Raw genomic sequence first — 19161 nt, forward strand, 5'->3', positions numbered from 1 at the left:
ACCTGGGTGACAGATTCATTCATACTCCTAACCTCAACATCACACAATATGTCTTCATAACAAACCTGCACATGTACCTCCTGATTATAGAATAAAAGTTGAAAAAAAAAAAAACTGAACCAAAACTACTTTCTGTCCACCTCCACCAAAATGCCCTGCAAGCACCACAAACTAAGCCCAAAATCTTTCTCAGATCACCTAATTTCAACTCTGGGCCACCTTGATTGCAATATCTTCATTTTTCCTCATATACAAATAGATTTTAAATCCCATGGACTCAACCTCCATAAGATCTCAGACAATAACTACTCTGTTTCTGTCAACACCTTCTTCACTATCTTTCATCGGGTAGTGAACAATGCCTTTTTTAAAAAAATTATTATTTTAAGTTCCAGGATACATGTGCAGGATGTGCACGTTTGTTATATAGGTAAATGTATACCAAGGTGGTTTGCTGCACCTGTTAAACTATCACCTAGGTATTAAGCCCAGCATGCATTAGCTATTTATTCTGATGCTGTCGTTCCCACAGCCCCCACTGACAGGCCCCAGTGTGTGTTGTTCCCTTTCCTGAGTCCATGTGTTCTCATTGTTCAGCTCTGTCAGGCCTCTGAGCCCAAGGCAAGCCATCGCATCCCCTGTGACTTGCACATATACGCCCAGATGGCCTGAAGTAACTGAAGAATCACAAAAGAAGTGAAAAGGCCCTGCCCCGCCTTAACTGATGACATTCCAGCATTGCAATTTGTTCCTGCCCCACCTTAACTGAGTGATTAACCCTGTGAATTTCCTTCTCCTGGCTCAGAAGCTCCCCCACTGAGCACCTTGTGACCCCCACCCCTGCCCACCAGAGAACAACCCCCTTTGACTGTAATTTTCCATTACCTTCCCAAATCCTATAAAACAGCCCCACCCCATCTCCCTTCACTGACTCTCTTTTTGGACTCAGCCCGCCTACACCCAGGTGAAATAAACAGCCATGTTGCTCACACAAAGCCTGTTTGGTGGTCTTTTCACACGGACGCACATGAAATTTGGTGCCGTGACTCGGATCGGGGGACCTCCCTTGGGAGATCAATCCCCCATCCTCCTGCTCTTTGCTCCATGAGAAAGATCCACCTATGACCTCAGGTCCTCAGACCGACCAGCCCAAGAAACATCTCACCAATTTCAAATCCAGTAAGTGGCCTCTTTTTACTCTCTTCTCCAACTTCCCTCACTATCCCTCAACCTCTTTCTCCTTTCAATCTTGGCGCTACACTTCAATCTCTCCCTTCTCTTAATTTCAATTCCTTTCATTTTCTGGTAGAGACAAAAGAGACACGTTTTATCCATGGACCCAAAACTCGAGAGCCGGTCACGGACTGAGAAGGCAGCCTTCCCTTGGTTTTTAATCATTTCAGGGACGCCTCTCTGATTATTTGCCCACATTTCAAAGGTGTCAGACCACACAGGGATGCCTGCCTTGGTCCTTCACCCTTAGCGGCAAGTCCCGCTTTTCTGGGGGAGGGGTAAGTACACCAACCCCTTCTCCCCGTGTCTCTACACCTTCTCTGCTTTTCTGGGGGGAGGGGCAAGTACCCCTCAATCCCTTCTCCTTCACCCTTAGCGGCAAGTCCTGCTTTTCTGGGGGAGGGGCAAGTACCCCTCAACCCCTTCTCCTTCACCCTTAGCGGCAAGTCCTGCTTTTCTGGGGAAGGGGCAAGTACCCCAACCCCTTCTCTCCGTGTCTCTACCCCTTCTCTGCTTTTCTGAGGGAGGGGCAAGTACCCCTCAACCCCTTCTCCTTCACCCTTAGCAGCAAGTCCTGCTTTTCTGGGGAAGGGGCAAGTACCCCAACCCCTTCTCTCTGTGTCTCTATCCCTTCTCTGATTTTCTGGGGCAAGGGCAAGAACCCCTCAACCCTTTCTCCTTCCCCTCAGTGGCAAGTCCTGCTTTTCTAGGGGAGGGGCAAGTATCCCAACCCCTTCTCTCCGTGTCTCTACCCCTTCTTTGCTTTTCTGGAGGAGAGGCAAGTACCCCAACCTTGTATCTCTGTGCCCCAATCCCTTATTTCCATGCCCCGAACTCGTATCTCTGCACCCCAACCCCTTCTCTGCTTTTCTGGAGGGCAAGAAACCCCCACCCCTTCTCCGTGTCTCTACTCTTTTCTCTGGGCTTGCCTCCTTCACTATGGGCAAGCTTCCACCTTCCATTCCTCTTTCTCCCTTAGCATGTGTTCTTAAAAACTTAAAACCTCTTCAACTCTCACCTGACCTAAAATCTAAGTGTCTTATTTTTTTCTGCAATGCCGCTTGACACCAATACAAACTGGACAGTAGTTCCAAATAGCCAGAAAACGGTGCTTTCAATTTTTCCATCCTGCAAGATCTAAATAATTCTTGTCGTAAAATGGGCAAATGGTCTGAGGTGCCTGACGTCCAGGCATTCTTTTACACATCAGTCCCTTCCTAGTCTCTGTGCCCAGTGCAACTCGTCCCAAATCTTCCTTCTTTCCCTCCCACCTGTCCCCTCAGTCCCAACCCCAAGCATCGCTGAGTATTTCTAATCTTCCTTTTCTACAGACCCATCTGATCTCTCTCCTCCTCACCAGGCCAAGCTAGGTCCCGATTCTTCCTCAGCCTCCGCTCCTCCACCCTATAATCTTTTTATTGCCTCCCCTCCTCACACCGGGTCCGGCTTACAGTTTCATTCAGTGACTAGCCCTCCCCCACCTGCCCAGCAATTTACTCTTAAAAAGGTGACTGGAGCCAAAGGCATAGTCAAGGTTAATGCTCCTTTTTCTTTATCCCAGATCAGAAGCTTTTAGGCTCTTTTTCATCAAATATAAAAAACCCAGCCCAGTTCATGGCTCGTTTGACAGCAACCCTGAGACGCTTTACAGCCCTAGACCCTAAAAGGTCAAAAGGCCATCTTATTCTCAATATACATTTTATTACCCAATCTGCTCCCGACATTAAATAAAACTCCAAAAATTGGAATCTGGCCCTCAAACCCTACAACAGGACTTAATTAACCTCACCTTCAAGGTGTACAATAATAAAAAAAAGTTGCAATTCCTTGCCTCCACTGTGAGACAAACCCCAGCCACATCTCCAGCACACAAGAACTTCCAAACGCCTGAACCGCAGCAGCCAGGCGTTCCTCCAGAACCTCCTCCCCTAGGAGCTTGCTACAAGTGCCAGAAATCTGACCACCAGGCCAAGGAATGCCTGCAGCCCAGGATTCCTCCTAAGCCATGTCCCATCTGTGCAGGACCCCACTGGAAATCAGACTGTTCGACTCACCTGACAGCCACTCCCAGAGCCCCTGGAACTCTGGCCCAAGGCTCTCTGACTGACTCCTTCTCGGCTTAGCAGCTGAAGACTGATGCTGCCTGATCACCTCGAAAGCCCCGTAGACCATCACAGATGCTGAGCTTCGAGTAACTCTCACAGTGGAAGGTAAGTCCGTCCCCTTAATCAATATGGAGGCTACCCACTCCACATTACCTTCTTTTCAAGGGCCTGTTTCCCTTGCCTCTGTAACTGTTGTAGGTATTGACGGCCAGGCTTCTAAACCTCTAAAAACTCCCCAACTCTGGTGCCAACTTAGACAATACTCTTTTAAGCACTCCTTTTTAGTTATCCCCACCTGCCCAGTTCCCTTATTAGGCTGAGACACTTTAACTAAATTATCTGCTTCCCTGACTATTCCTGGACTACAGCTATATCTCATTGCCGCCCTTCTTCCCAACCCAAAGCCTCCTTTGCGTCCTCCTCTTGTATCCCCCCACCTTAACCCACAAGTATAAGATACCTCTACTCCCTCCTTGGCGACTGATCATGCACCCCTTACCATCTCATTAAAACCTGATCACCCTTACCCCACTCAACGCCAATATCCCATCCCGCAGCACGCTTTAAAAAGATTAAAGCCTGTTATCACTCGCCTGCTACAGCATGTCCTTTTAAAGCCTCTAAACTCTCCTTACAATTCCCCCATTTTACCTGTCCTAAAACCAGACAAGCCTTACAAGTTAGTTCAGGATCTGCGCCTTATCAACCAAATTGTTTTGCCTATCCACCCCGTAGTGCCAAACCCATATACTCTCCTATCCTCAATACCTGCCTCTATAACCCATTATTCTCTTCTAGATCTCAAACATGCTTTCTTTACTATTCCTTTGCACCCTTAATCCCAGCCTCTCTTCGCTTTCACTTGGACTGACCCTGACACCCATTAAGCTCAGCAAATTACCTAGGCTGTACTGCTGCAAAGCTTCACATACAGCCCCCATTACTTCAATCAAGCCCAAATTTCTTCCTCATCTGTTACCTATCTCGGCATAATTCTCATAAAAACACAGGTGCTCTCCCTGCTGATCGTGTCTGATTAATCTCCCAAACCTCAATCCCTTACAAAACAACAACTCCTTTCCTTCCTAGGCAAGGTTAGTGCGGTCAGAATTCTTACACAAGAGCCGGGACCGCGCCCTGTAGCCTTTCTGTCCAAACAACTTGACCTTACTGTTTTAGCCTAGCACTCATGTCTGCGTGCAGTGGCTGCCACTGCTTTAATACTTTTAGAGGCCCTAAGAATCACAAACTATGCTCAACTCACTCTCTACATTTCTCATAACTTCCAAAATCTATTTTCTTCCTCATACCTGACGCATATACTTTCTGCTCCCCGGCTTCTTCAACTGTACTCACTCTTTGTTAAGTCCCACAATTACCATTGTTCCTGGCCCGGACTTCAATCTGGCCTCCCACATTATTCCTGATACCACACCTGACCCCCATGACTGTATCTCTCTGATCCACCTGACATTCACCCCATTTCCCCATATTTCCTTCTTTCCTGTTCCTCACCCTGATCACGCTTGATTTCTTGATGGCAGTTCCACCAGGCCTAATCGCCACACACCAGCAAAGGCAGACTATGCTATAGTACAAGCCACTAGCCCGCCTCTTAGAACCTCTCATTTCCTTTCCATTGTAGAAATCTATCCTCAAGGAAATAACTTCTCAGTGTTCCATCTGCTATTCTACTACTCCTCAAGAATTATTCAGGCCCCCTCCCTTCCCTACACATCAAGCTCAAGGATTTGCCCCTGCCCAGGACTGGCAAATTAGCTTTACTCAACATGCCCCGAGTCACAAAAACTAAAATACTTCTTAGTCTAAGTAGACACTTTCACTAGATAGGTAGAGGCCTTTCCTACAGGGTCTGAGAAGGCCACTGCAGTCATTTCTTCCATTCTGTCAGACATAATTCCTCAGCTTAGCCTTCCCACCTCTATACAGTCTGATAACAGACCAGCCTTTATTAGTCAAGTCAGCCAAGCAGTTTTTCAGGCTCTTAGTATTCAGTGAAACCTTTATATCCCTTACGGTCCTCTGTCTTCAAGAAAAGTAGAACGGACTAAAGGTCTTTTAAAAACACACCTCACCAAGCTCAACCACCAACTTAAAAAGAACTGGACAATACTTTTACCACTTTCCCTTCTCAGAAGTCAGATCTGTCCTCAGAATGCTACAAGGTACAGCCCATTTAAGTTCCTGTATAGATACTCCTTTTTATTAGGCCCCAGTCTCATTCCAGACACTGGACCAACTTAGACTGTGCCCCCAAAAAAACTTGTCATCCCTACTATTTTCTGTCTGGTCATACTCCTATTCTCCATTCTCAACTACTCATACATGCCCTGCTCTTGTTTACACTGCCAGTTTACACTGTTTCTCCAAGCCATCACAACTGATATCTCCTTGTGCTATCCCCAAACTGCCACTCTTAACTCTTGAAGTAAATAAATAATCTTTGCTGACAGGACTATGTTGAATCTCCTTAGGCACTCTAATTAGATGTCCTAGGTCTCCCAATTCTTAGACCTTTTATACCTGTTTTTCTCCTTCTCTTATTCCATTTAGTTTTTCAATTCATACAAAACCGTATCCAGGCCATCACCAATAATTCTAAATGACAAATGTTTCTTCTAACAACCACACAATATCACCCCTTTCCACAAAATCTTCCTTCAGCTTAACCTCTCCCACTCTAGGTTCCCATGCTGCCCCTAATCCCGCTTGAAGCAGCCCTGAGAAACATCGTCCATTCTCTCTCCATACCACCCCCCAAAAATTTTCACCACCCCAAGACTTCAACACTATTTTATTTTTCTTATTAATATAAGAAGGCAGGAATGTCAGGGCTCTGAGCCCAATCCAAGCCATCGCATCCCCTGTAACTTGCACATATACGCCCAGATGGCCTGAAGTAACTGAAGAATCACAAAAGAAGTGAAAAGGCCCTGCCCCACCTTAACTGATGACATTCCACCATTGTGATTTGTTCCTGCCCCACCTTAACTGAGTGATTAACTCTGTGAATTTCCTTCTCCTGGCTCAGAAGCTCCCCCACTGAGCACCTTGTGACCCCCGCTCCTGCCCACCAGAGAACAACACCCTTTGACTGTAATTTTCCATTACCTTCCCAAATCCTATAAAACCGCCCCACCCCATCTCCCTTCGCTGACTCACTTTTCGGACTCAGCCCGCCTACACCCAGGTGAAATAAACAGCCATGTTGCTCACACAAAGCCTGTTTGGTGGTCTCTTCCACGGACGTGCATGAAAAGCTCCAACTTATAAGGGAGAACACATGGTGTTTGGTTTTCTGTTCCTGCATTAGTTTACTGAGAATAATGGCTTCCAGCTCTATCCATGTCCTTGCAAAGGACATGATCTCATTCCTTTTCATGGTTGCATAGTAACCCATGGTGTATATGTACCAGATTTTCTTTATCCAGGCTATCACTGATGGGCATTTAGGTTGATTTCATATCTTTGCTATTGTGAGTAGTGCTGCAATGAACATACATGTCCATGTATCTTTATAATAGAATAATTTATATTCCTTTGGGTATATACCAAGTAATAGGATTGCTGGATCAAATGGTATTTCTGGTTCTAGGTCTTTGAGGAATTGCCACACCATCTTCCACAAAGGTTGAACTAATTTACATTCCCATCAACTGTGTAAAAGTGTTTCTATTTCTCCGTAGCCACCAGCGGCTGTTGTTCCTTGACTTTTTAATTGCCATTCTGACTGACTTGAGATGGTACCTCATTATAGTTTTGATTTGCATTTCTCTAATGATCAGTGATGTTGAGCTACTTTTCATGTGTTTGTTGGCCACATAAATTTCTTCTTTTGAGAAGTGTCTGTTTATGTCCTTTGTCCACTTTTTAATTGATTGTTTTTTTCTTGTAAATTTGTTTAAGTTCCCTGTAGATTCTGGATATTAGACCTTTGTCAGATGGATAGATTGCAAACATTTTCTCCCACTCTATAGGTTGTTTGTTTGCTCTGATGATAGTTTCTTTTGCTGTACATAGCTCTTTAGTTTAATTAGATCCCATTTGTCAAGGTTTGCTTTTATTGCAATTGCTTTTGACATTTTCATTATGAAATCTTTGCCCATATCTATATCCTGAATGGTATTGCCTAGATTTTCTTCTAGGGTTTTTATAGTTTGCGGTTTTACATTTAAGTCTTTAATCCATCTTGAGTTAATTTTCATATAAGGTGTAAGGAAGGGATCCAGTTTCAATTTTCTGCATATGGCTAGCCAGTTTTTCCAGCACCATTTGTTAAATAGGGAATCCTTTCCCCATTGCTTATTTTTGTCAGATTTGTCAAAGATCAGATAGTTGTAGATGTGTGGTCTTATTTCTGAGTTCTCTATTCTGTCCCATTGTTCTATGTGTCTGTTTGTGCACCAGTACCATGCCATTTTGATTACTGTAGCCTTATAGTATAGTTTGAAGTCTAGTAGCATGATGCCTCCAGCTTTGTTCTTTTTTCATCGGGTTGTCTTGGCTGTACGGGCTCTTTTTTGGTTCCATATAAATTTTAAAATAGTTTTTCCTAATTCTGTGAAGAATGCCAATGGTAGTTTGATGGGAATAGCATTGAATCTATAAATTACTTTGAGAAGTATGGCCATTGACATGATATTGATTCTTCCTATCAATGAGCATGGAATGTTTTTCCATGTGTTTGCTTCCTCCCTGATTTCCTTGAGCAGTGGTTTGTAGTTCTCCCTGAAGAGTCTTTCACTTCCCTTGTTATCTGTATTTCTAGGTATTTTATTCTCTTTGTAGCAATTGTGAATGGGAGTTCATTCATGATTTGACACTTGTCTGTTGTTGGTGTATAGGAATGCTTGTGATTTTTGCACATTGACTTTGTACCCTCAGACTTTGCCGAAGTTGCTCATCAGCTTTAATTTTTTTGCTAAGATGATAGGGTTTTCTAGATATAGGATCATTTCATCTGCAAACAGAGACAGTTTGACTTCCTCTCTTCCTATTTGAATACACTTTATTTCTCTCTCTTGCCTAATTTCTCTGGTCAGAACTTCCAATACTATGCTGAATAGGAGTGGTGTGAGAGGGCATTCTTATCTTGTGCCAGTTTCCAAGAGGAATGCTTCTGGCCTTTGCTAATTTAGTATGATATTGGCTGTGAGACTGTCATAAATGGCTCTTATTATTGTGAGGTATGTTCCATCAATACCTAGTTTATTGAGAGTTTTTAACATGAAGGGATGTTGAATTTTATCAAAGGCTTTTTCTGCATCTATTGAGATAACCATGTGGTTTTTGTCTTTAGTTCTGTTTATGTGATGAATTACATTTATTGATTTGCATATGTTGAACAAGCCTTGCATCCCAGGGATGAAGCCAGCTTAATTGTGGTGGATAAGCTTTTAGGTATGCAGCTGGATTTAGTTTTCCAGCATTTTATTGAGGATTTTTGCATTGATGTTCATCAGGGATATTGGCCTGAAGATTTCTTTTTTTGCTGTATCTCTGATAGGTTTTGGTATCAGGATGATGCTGGCCTCATAAATTAGGGAGGAGTTCCTCTTTTTCAATTGTTTGGAATAATTTCAGAAGAAATAGTACCAGCTCTTCTTTGTACCTCTGGTAAAATTCAGCAGCAAAACCATGTGGTCCATGGCTTTTTTTGGTTAGTAGGCTATTTATTCTTGCTTCAATTTCAGAACTTGTAATTGGTCTGTTCGAGGATTAAACTTCTTTCTTGCTCAGTCTTGGGACACTGTATGTGTCCAGAAATTTATCTATTTCTGCTATATTTTCTAGTTTATTTGGATAGAGCTGTTTATAGCATTCTCTGATAATTGTATTTTTGTGGGGTCATTGGTGATATCCCCTTTATCATCCAGGGATGATAGACCCTTTTTGTTGTGTCTATTTGATTCTTCTCTCCTTTTTTCTTTATTAGTCTACCTAACAGTTGATTTTATTAATTTTTTTCAGAAAATCAGCTCCTGGATTCATTGATTTTTTGAACTGTTTTTGTGTCTCTGTCTCCTTCAGTTCTGCTCTGATCTTGGTTATTTCTTGTCTTCTGCTAACTTTGGGGTTTGTTTGCTTTTGATTCTCTAGTTCTTTTAGTTGTGATATTAGAATGTCAGTTTGAGATATTTCTAGCGTTTTGATGTGGGAATTTAGTGCTATAAATTTCCCTCTTAACACTGCTCTAGCAGCATCCCAAAGATTCTAGTACATTGTCTCTTTGTTCTCATTGGTTTCAAAACACTTCTTTTTATCTGCCCTAATTTCAGTATTTACTGGAGTCATTCAGGAGCAGGTTCAATTTCCATGTAGTTGTGTTGTTTTAAGTAAGTTTCCTAATCGAGAGTTCTAATTTGATCGCTCTTAGGTCTGAGAGACTCTTTGTTATGATTTAGTTTTTTTGCATTTGCTGACGGGTGTTTTACTTCCAATCATATGATTGATTTTAAAGTGCCATGTGGCACCAAGAGGAATGTATATACTGTTGTTTTGGGGTGTAAAGTTCTATAGATATCTATCAGATCCAATTGATCCAGAGCTGAGTTCAAGTCCTGAATATCCTTATTAATTTTGTCTAGATGATCTAATATTGAAAGTAGGGTGTTAAAGTCTCCCATTATTATATGGGAGTCCAAGTCTCTTTGTAGGTCTCTAAGAATTTGTTTTATGAATCTGGGTGATCCTGTATTGTGTGCATATATATTTAGGATGCTTAGCTCTTCTTATTGAATTGATCCTTTTACCATTATGTAATGCCCTTCTTTGTCTTTTTTGATCTTTCTTAAAGTCTGTTTTGTCAGAAACTAAGATTACAACCTCTGCTTTTTTTCTGCTTTCCATTTGCTTGGTAGATTTTTCTTCATCCCTTTATTTTGAGCCTATGTGTGTCTTTGCTTATGATATGGGTCTCCTGAATAGAGCACACCAATGGGTCTTGACTCTTTATCCAGCTTTCCATTCTGTGTCTTCTAATTGGGGCATTTAGCTCATTTACATTTAAGATTAATATTGTTATGTGTGAATTTGATCCTATCATCATGATGCTAGCTGGTTATTTTGCAGACTTGTTGATGTGGTTGCTTCATAGCATCATTGGCCCTTGTACTTCAGTGTGGTTTTGTAGTGGCTGGTAACAATTTTTCCTTTCCATATTTAGTGCTTCTTTCAGGAGCTCTTGCAATGCAGGGCTGGTGGTAACGAATTCCCTCAGCATTTGCTTGTCTGAAAAGAATTTTATTTCTCTTTCACTTATGAAGCTTAGTTTGGCCAGATATGAAATTCTAGGTTGGAAATTCTTTTCTTTAAGAATGCTAAATATTGGTCCCCAATCTCTTCTAGCCTGTAGAGTTTCTGTTAGGAGGTCTGCTGTTAGTCTGATGGGCTTCACTTTGTAGGTGACCAAGCTGCTAGGCTGGGGAAGTTCTCCTGGATGATATCCTGAAGTATGTTTTCTAACTTGGTTCCATTCTCTCTGTCTCTTTCAGGTACCCCAGTCAGTCATAGGTTCAGTCTTTTTACATAATCCCATCGTTCTCAGTGGTTTTGTTCATTCGTTTTCATTCTTTTTTCTCTAATCTTGTCTGCCTGTCTTGTTTCAGATATGTAGTCTTTGAGCTCCAAAATTCTTTCCTCTGCTTGGTCTATTTGGCTATTGATACTTGTAGTTGCATTGTGAAGTTCTTGTGTTGTGTTTTTCAGCTCCTTCAGGTCATTTATGTTCCTCTCTAAACTGGTTATTCTGATTAACAGCTCCTGTAATATTTTATCATAGTTCTTAGCTTCTTTGCATTGGGTTAGAACATGCTCCTTTATCTCAGTGCAGTTCGTTATTACCCAACTTCTGAAGTTTACTTGTCTCAGTTCATCCAGCTCAGCCTCAGCCCATTTCTGTGCCCTTGCTGGAGCAGTGTTGTGATCATTTGGAGGAGAAGAGGCACTTGGGCTTTTTGAATTTTCAGCATTTTTTGTTGATTTTTTTCTCATCTTCATGAGTTTCTCTAGCTTCAATCTTTGAGGTTGCTAACCTTTGGATGGGGATTTTGTGAGAAAATTTTTGTTCATGTTGTTGTTGTTGTTGTTGTTCTTTCTGTGTGTTTGTTTTTCTTTTAATAGTCAGGACCCTCTTCCCTAGGGCTGCTGCTGTTTGCTGGGGGTCCACTCCAAAACCTATTCGCCTGGGTCCCTCTCGCACCTGGTGGTGTCACCAGTGGGGGCTGCAGAACAGCAAAGATGGCTGCCTGCTTCTTCCTCTGGGAGTTCTGTCCCAGAGGGGCACCGACCTGATGCCAATGGAAACACTCCTGCATAAGGTGTCTGGTGACCCCTATTGGGGGGTCTCACCCAGTCAGAAGGCACAGGATCAGACACCTGCTTAACAAAGCACTCTGGCTGCCACTTGGTGGCACCAGGAAATCCCACTCATCAGGGACTGCCTTGATTCCTCAAAGCCAGCAGGGGGAACGACTAAATTCTCTGATCTGTGGAGATCATGTCCGCCCCTCCCTATAGGGGCTCCATCTCAAGGAGATCACAGTTCTGTCCCTAAGCCCCTGGCTAGAGTTGCTGAAATTCCCACAGGGAGGCCTGGTCTGGGTCCAGCCTAAAGAGTCAGTCTGGCCACAATCTGCCACAGCCACTGTGCTGCTCTGTGGGGAATTCTTCCTGACTCCACACCATCCAGTTTCCCCAGCACCACCAGGGGAAAACAGCAAGCTGGAGTTACAATGATGGCTGCTGCCCCTCGTTCCAGGAGCTCAGTCGTCTTAAGCAGCAGGCAGCTGAAGTGATGGTGGCTGCCTCTCTCTTGGGAAGCCCAGTTGTCTTAAGTAGCTGGCATCTGTAGTGATGGCAGCTGCCCACCCCCGCCCCCGCCCTCCGCCAGGAACTCAGTAACTCAGTAGTCTTAGGCAATCTCCAGCCCAGCGGCCATGGAGAATTTGCACAGCTCTGTTCTTGGGCCCCAAGGCACTGGTGGCGTGGGCTCACCAAGGGATCTCCTGATCCACAGGTTGCACAGATTTGTGGAAAAAGCATGGTTTCCCAGGTGGAGTAGCACACTTACCACCTCTCTTGACTGGAGGTGGGACCTCCCCTTGCCCCTTGCCCTGTGCAGCTCCCAGGTGCACTGTCACTCCACCCTGCTTTTCCTCCTTCTCCATGGGTCGTGCCAATCACCTAGTCAGTCCCAGTGAGAGAATCTGGAGACCTCAGTTTCTGGTGCAGGATTCACTCACAGTTTTCATTCTTCTCAGTGGGAGCCTCCAACTGCAGCTTTTTCTAGTCAGCCATCTTGGCCCCTCCAACAATACCTTTTATACAGTACTTCTTTAAAGCATATCATTTGATATCTGAATATGGCAAGCAAATTTTTAAAGCTGGAGTTTCTTCATTTCAGCATCCACTTTGAACTCCTTTCCAGTCTCACATGCTGGCCTCACATAAACAGCAAGCTTGCATAAACATGGCAAGGAGAGAACATTATGAAATTCCTGGAAACTTTTTATTCTTCATCAGTTTGTCAACATTCAGAGACTCTCTTAGATTTTGTGTTACCTTGTGGCTTGCCAGTCTCTCATCTGGGTCTTCCCCCTCTAAACATTTTTCTTTGTTGCTTCTCCAGTCCCTCCTTAAAACTTATTTTTTTCATCATGGTGGTGTGGGAGGAATTTGGGATTTGGAGTCAGAATACACTAATAGCAAATCCCACCTCTGCAACCTACTCAGCCTAAGACTTGAGAGAAATGTAATATTACTGTTTGGGGTTGTTCTAGTTTTAGTTTAGTTTAGTTTTGCTTTGCTTTGTTTCTAGCCATGTGTAAAGGGATGATAATACCTACCTGAGCATGATTGCTAAGGATTAAATGAAATAATATATACAAGGCACATGCCGCCGAATGTGAACACTAAAGAAACAGTAGCTGCTTCCAAGTTGATATCAATTTATATTAATGACTAGTACTATTTAAAGGCATCTGTATAGGACTAACATGGTCCTGCAGACAATATCTAGGTGAAGGTAAATACTTGGTGAACACAGCTGGCAGGTAAGAAGATTCTTCCTACCACCCTTTAAAACAACTCCTAATTTGCTTCATTTTATATGTCACATCATATAACAATATGGAAAACTATCATTATGTTCTAATTTGTTTATCAAAATGCTTTAGTATGTCATTTTTTCTAACCAGATTAAATGAAGAGTGGGAGCAACTTTGAAAGAATGGCCATGCCATTGAGGTTGACTGAAAGCTGGAGGGCATGGCCATTGGGTGAGAGGTGGCAGTGCTGTGGACAGATAGTAGGGGAAAACTGAGAGGCACAGAGGATGGGCTGGCAGCTCCAGTACCCCTTTTTCTTAGCCAAGATTCAGGGAGATGTGGGGGTGTTAAGAGGAGGGTAAACCCAGGTGGACAGTCTTTCCTAACTAGCACTAATTAGTCAGTCTTGGCTGAAAAACCTCAGTTGTACATGAAAGAACACCACAGATCTTATAGTGTTGTTTGTTCAAAGATTTTGGATTAGGTTTGGCCGTTCTGGAACTCCACAGGCACTATATATGCCACTTCATCTCAAAATTTCTAAGATATGAGCACATGATTCATAACCTAGGAGTTTATAGCCATCAGTAAAACTCTCTTAGCCTAATGTTGATGTTACTGCATTCCAGATAGGTTACATTTCTGTAATTGTAGCTTTACCACTTAATTTTTCCCCCTCAGGGTCATGTTCTAAATGTTATCTAGAAGAGCAGTCTTTGAAGAATCTTTGGCATAGCGGTCAGGATCATGGACCGATGGTCTGAAGCCAGTAATGCTAACTCTACCACTTACCAGGTGCATAACCTTGGGCACTTCATTTAACCTCTCCTTGCCTCAGTTTTCTCATACGTAAAATAGGAACAATAATGCCAGCCTCATAGCACTATTTAGAAGAGTAAATAAATTAATCTACATTAAGTGGTTAAATAGTGCCTGGAAAATAGTTTTGAGTTAACTATCAGCCTGGCACATAGTAAATGTTATATAAATGTTAGCTATTGCTGCTGCTAGAAGCTGTTGTAGTACATTCCACATGCTATAGTATTACGTTAAAACACAGTACACTGATCTATCATCCCAGAAGAATTTATTCAAGTTTGCGAGATAAATGTCTAAATACACTTACTCATCAAACCAAACATGAATTTACCCCGTAAGATGAAGGGAAGCACAGTGAAAACATTTTTAACAGAAAATTGTTTAAATTTTAGTAACAATATAGAATGTAAATAGTTTATAAAATCATTTGGCAGACTCTGATGTTGATCAAGTTCTGAAGTAATGTGAGAACAAAATAGAATGATTATTTAATGGATTATTGATTCATCCAATAAGCAACTACCATATGCTTTGCCCTGTACAGAGGTTTGAAGGACACACACACACACACACACACACACACACACACACACACACACACACACACACAATACTAGCCTCCTGTATTTATGAAAGTTATAATCCAGTAAAGAGAAGCTGGATAAATAAATATTTTAAATCATGGTACTAAGCACAATAATCAAGTCAAACATGAAACGATACAAAAATATACAGAAGCAAGTGATTTGTATATGGAGGGCAGTTGGTGATGGTTTGAGGCAGGCTATACGAAGGCAAAAATTTATCTCTACCCTTAAGTGGGATTGTTGGTGCATAGGGAGGAAAAAACTAATGGTATCAATATTCTCTCTTGTTCTCTTACATAAACTTTTTTCAACTAAGCCCATGAACAAAATATAATAATAAGCATATAGGATTGAGCCCAAAACACAAAATAGTCAGTCTTCAGATTAGTAGGAAACATTAACTATATCAAGGAATATTAGTGCACTGTAAAAATGCAATACTATAGTTAATATTTTGAATGCCTGGAAGAAAAAATGTCTCAAACCTTTACCTGTTAACCTTAGGCAGACCTTTAGGGGAGTTATATGAGAATGCCTCTCCTTGACTCTTGTATTCTCCCTGGGTTAATGTGAACTGTCAGAGCCCCCATGTGGTAATTAGTGTCATGGAAATCCACAGGTAGATACTCAGTAAGACAGAAAGATAGATGGCTCCTGGGGATTGCTCCCACAGTTAACAGTTGATCATGTAGCCTCTCACACCCTCCCCAGCCAAGTGAAAAGTTAGAAAGCAAAGGCAGTTTCTCAGTCTTCTTCTGTGTTATCTAGTCATGATGAATCAACCTTTTCTTCTTCTTTAAGTGAAAATCTATGTGGAAATAAATTCAAAAACTATAATACAACTTGGGTAATATTAAGTGAGTGTTTAGAATGTATAAATACCTTTTTGAAGTTTATTAATTCTGAGTAGAAACCAAAGACACAAATTAAGGTGTTTGATAAAGAGTAAGTTTGTTATTATAATTTCAAGAAATAAGCTATCAAGAGACATAAGCTTTTTGGTCATCAACAGGTTCTCCAGCTCTAACACCTCCACAGCAAATATGAGCTTAGGAAGTTAGGGAAACAGAGTCCTGGGACTCACAGAAAATTTTGAGTACCGCTCTGTGGTAATTGGCTCACCGTTATGCTAACATTGGAATAATAGCTCAAATTATCAATATCGTACTTGAAAAGTCGCTTGCTATAACCAGCTAGGAGACATAATGCAAAGAGACCTCACCCAAAAGAAAAAAATTAACAAGAAATGGGCAAGACCAAAATTTGGAAATCTATAAAACTATATACCTATTTAAAATAAAGACTTGACAGGAGTCCAGGACCAGCCTGGCTAACATGGTGAAACCCTGTCTCTATTTAAAATACAAAAACTAGCCATGCGAGGTGGTGGGCATCTATAAACCCAGCTACTGAGGAGGCTGAGGCAGAAGAATTGTTAGAACCCAGGAGGCAGAGATTGCAGTGAGCTGAGATGGCGCGATTGCACTCCAGCCTGGGTGATAAGGCGAGACTCTGTCTCAAAAAATGAAACAAAATAAAATAAAAATAAAGTAGAATAAAGACTTCAGAAACTAGAGAACTTTATCATGTTCTGGCCACATTAGTGAAGGCATCATCACCCTTTTTATCCCACTATCTAAAATGTCAGATGCAAAGGAATGTGTTTGTCAGAAACAAAAAAATGTCTTGTTTTCTTGTTTGCTTATTTATTTTCTGTCTTTGAATGCTAAAATAAGCTTTTGGAAGTAGGTCCTTTTCTTTTCAGCTTTATTCAGGTCTAGCACACCCATTGTAAGAATCCTTAAATGTAAAGAGTCCTTATAACCCAATACATAATATAAATTCTTGCACAGAAAAATAGGTAAAGACATTAAGACTCAAAAATAATAAATACAAATTGCTAACAAATAAAAAGTTAAACATCAATGAATAGTCAAAAATATAAGTGGAAAATACATCAGATAGCATTTTGTAAATAATTTAGTAAATATATATTAAAAAATTTAAGTTGTTTAAGCCCTTTGACCCAGTAATTATACTTCTCATGAAAGAATAAGAGATTCATACACACAAAAAAAATAGTATGTAGATCATTCTCAGTACAGAGTTTTCTCTACTACAAAAATGGAAAAATCACCTAAATATTCACCTTTGGGCTAGTAAGTAAATAAGATAAGCTATATCCATATGAACTACTCATATGAGACATTAAAAATGGAATTTTCAAAGAAAAGTAAGTTGAGAAAATATAGAGAAAATTGATGACTAGAAACAAAACACAAAACAATACATCACTGCTTATATAGTCCTATCATTATTCAGGAGTACACGTTTGTGAACATATTAAAAAAATTGTGAACCAATAGCAGTGGCTCTCACGGTCTTACAAATTTTGTTTCCCTTAGTATGCTTTTCTTTACATGTTTTCTGCTCTACACTAAAAATTACATTACTTTTATGATTTTGAAATTCAACAAAGTGATTATTTTCATTGAATATTTCTTTATTTATAAAAAATAACCCAGAACATGCTGTGAAGACCACAGACACACTTTATAAAAGGAAATGTTGTCTGGTGTGCATATTCTGATGGTTTCATTGGAGGGAGTTTACTTTCCTGCATATTTCTACCAAGATTTAGGTTGAACCATGCAATTTTTTAATTTTCTATATTGTTGTCTTTCTTTTCTTCTTTTTTTCTTTTTTTGGCACATATGCTACTTAGTTTATTTTTTTCTTAGGTTAAAATGAAAGTATTTTATTAATGTATTCTGCTACCATGGAACCAATCTCTTGCTTTAGAAAGAAATATGATTCATGAACATGAATGGTAACCAAATGTCCAGTTAGTCACATTAGAGTCCTTACATTTATTCACCAAAAAATGTGGATATTATGGTTGTTTTAGACCTTTCTGGATGTCAAAATATCTTTACCATCAAATTCTTGTTAATAACAAAAGATAATCTTTGAGCATTTAGAACACAAAAAAGGCTCAGAAGAATTTTTCTCGATGCCGTATAGACCTTTCATTATTATTGATACTAGTTGAACCTGGAAATTGTTTTAAATGTGGCTTCAATTAGCTAAGCCACACTTACATCAATAACAACATTTATGCATTCTTTCAGTTTTAACACCTCATAGGCACTTTCATTCACCAACTTATAAACTATCTCCTAAATTTAATTGTCAATGTTTATACTCATTTCCAACTTCAATTTTTATGGCAAAGTTATTGCCACATTCACTTAACTTCACACAGCCACACTTGAGTTACTGTGATCTTCCCAAATCCATCCAGGGCAGCTACTGGGATTAATGCAAACATTTTCAGATATAAAATATCCCAATGCATAGAATCCAGTTTAAACTGGCTTATAATCACAAAGGTCTTGGGTTGTTGACTGAGTTTCAGACAATATATGTAAGATCATCTACTGAGTGGAAAATCTCAATTTTCATGCAATCTAGACTGTGCTATACAATCTTCAAAATAATGAATTTGAAGGCAACAGTGTTTTTCTAGGCCATAGTGGGCTAACTCTCTTTTTCTTCCTGGCAGAGTCCTATGATTACTACCACAACCTGAGAATTGACTTGGACAGAATAATCTTTTCTGTCACAATTTTAGGTGTCTAAAGAAATAAGCTCCTATTCTTCAGATCCTTTTATTTTTCCCTTTATCTTCCAAAACAATAGCAAAGGCAAGTTTAGTAGCAAAACTTTTTCTCAAAATGCTGATGGCCCAAGCCATACCAAGTCTACATGTGGTAGGAGAAATCATCTCAAGGGGAAAGTATCTTAAACTGGTTCTTCAAGAAAGCAAAGCAAAAGGCAGTGATTAAAACTTTTTGGGAGATGCTAACCCTGATGCCATGTGAAGGTGAGAGAAAAGAAGTAAGACAAAGGAAAATGAAACTAGTTTGCTATGATGTTGTACCACGCTCGTCACTGTTTACCAATGAGCTTCAAAAAGACATGGTGACTTACCTAGTCTTGCATTATTTGGCACTCAGAACTTGTCTGTAACTTTCGCAAGAAAAAAGTAAGCATTAGAGGAGCCCATGGGAGAAAGAAAGAAAAAGGAAGCAGTTTATGTACCTTGACTGCTTTCGGTCCCCTGTTACGTACTGGTCAAGGTTCACTTCACAGACAGCAAGTTCCTCACACTTCCAAGCTACATCTTCCAACCCTTGCATAGCCATACAGGAAGACGTGTGATGAGGATTTTCATTCAAGTCAAAAAGTGAATGGGAGAACAACAGAGGCAGAATATTGATCAAGGAAAAAGAAGGAACATGTGGGAATCTGAAAAGTGATCTGAGCTTTGTGTCTCCATACAAAGAC

At 40.8% G+C, this 19161-nt stretch overlaps 1 long non-coding RNA gene across 1 annotated transcript in view; it reads left to right on the plus strand.

Annotated features, from left to right (window-relative positions):
• Positions 1 to 977: 977 nt before the first annotated feature.
• Positions 978 to 19161, plus strand: part of LOC129533500 (uncharacterized) — a 63208-nt gene continuing 45024 nt past the window's right edge. Inside the window, exons 1-2 of the long non-coding RNA XR_008679767.2 lie at positions 978 to 1179; positions 3256 to 3443. This is a non-coding gene — a long non-coding RNA (uncharacterized lncRNA). The remainder of the gene's footprint in view (positions 1180 to 3255; positions 3444 to 19161) is intronic.

The sequence above is a fragment of the Gorilla gorilla genome, chromosome 4 (genome assembly GCF_029281585.2).
Source record: "Gorilla gorilla gorilla isolate KB3781 chromosome 4, NHGRI_mGorGor1-v2.1_pri, whole genome shotgun sequence".
In the NCBI taxonomy this organism is placed as follows: domain Eukaryota; kingdom Metazoa; phylum Chordata; class Mammalia; order Primates; family Hominidae; genus Gorilla; species Gorilla gorilla.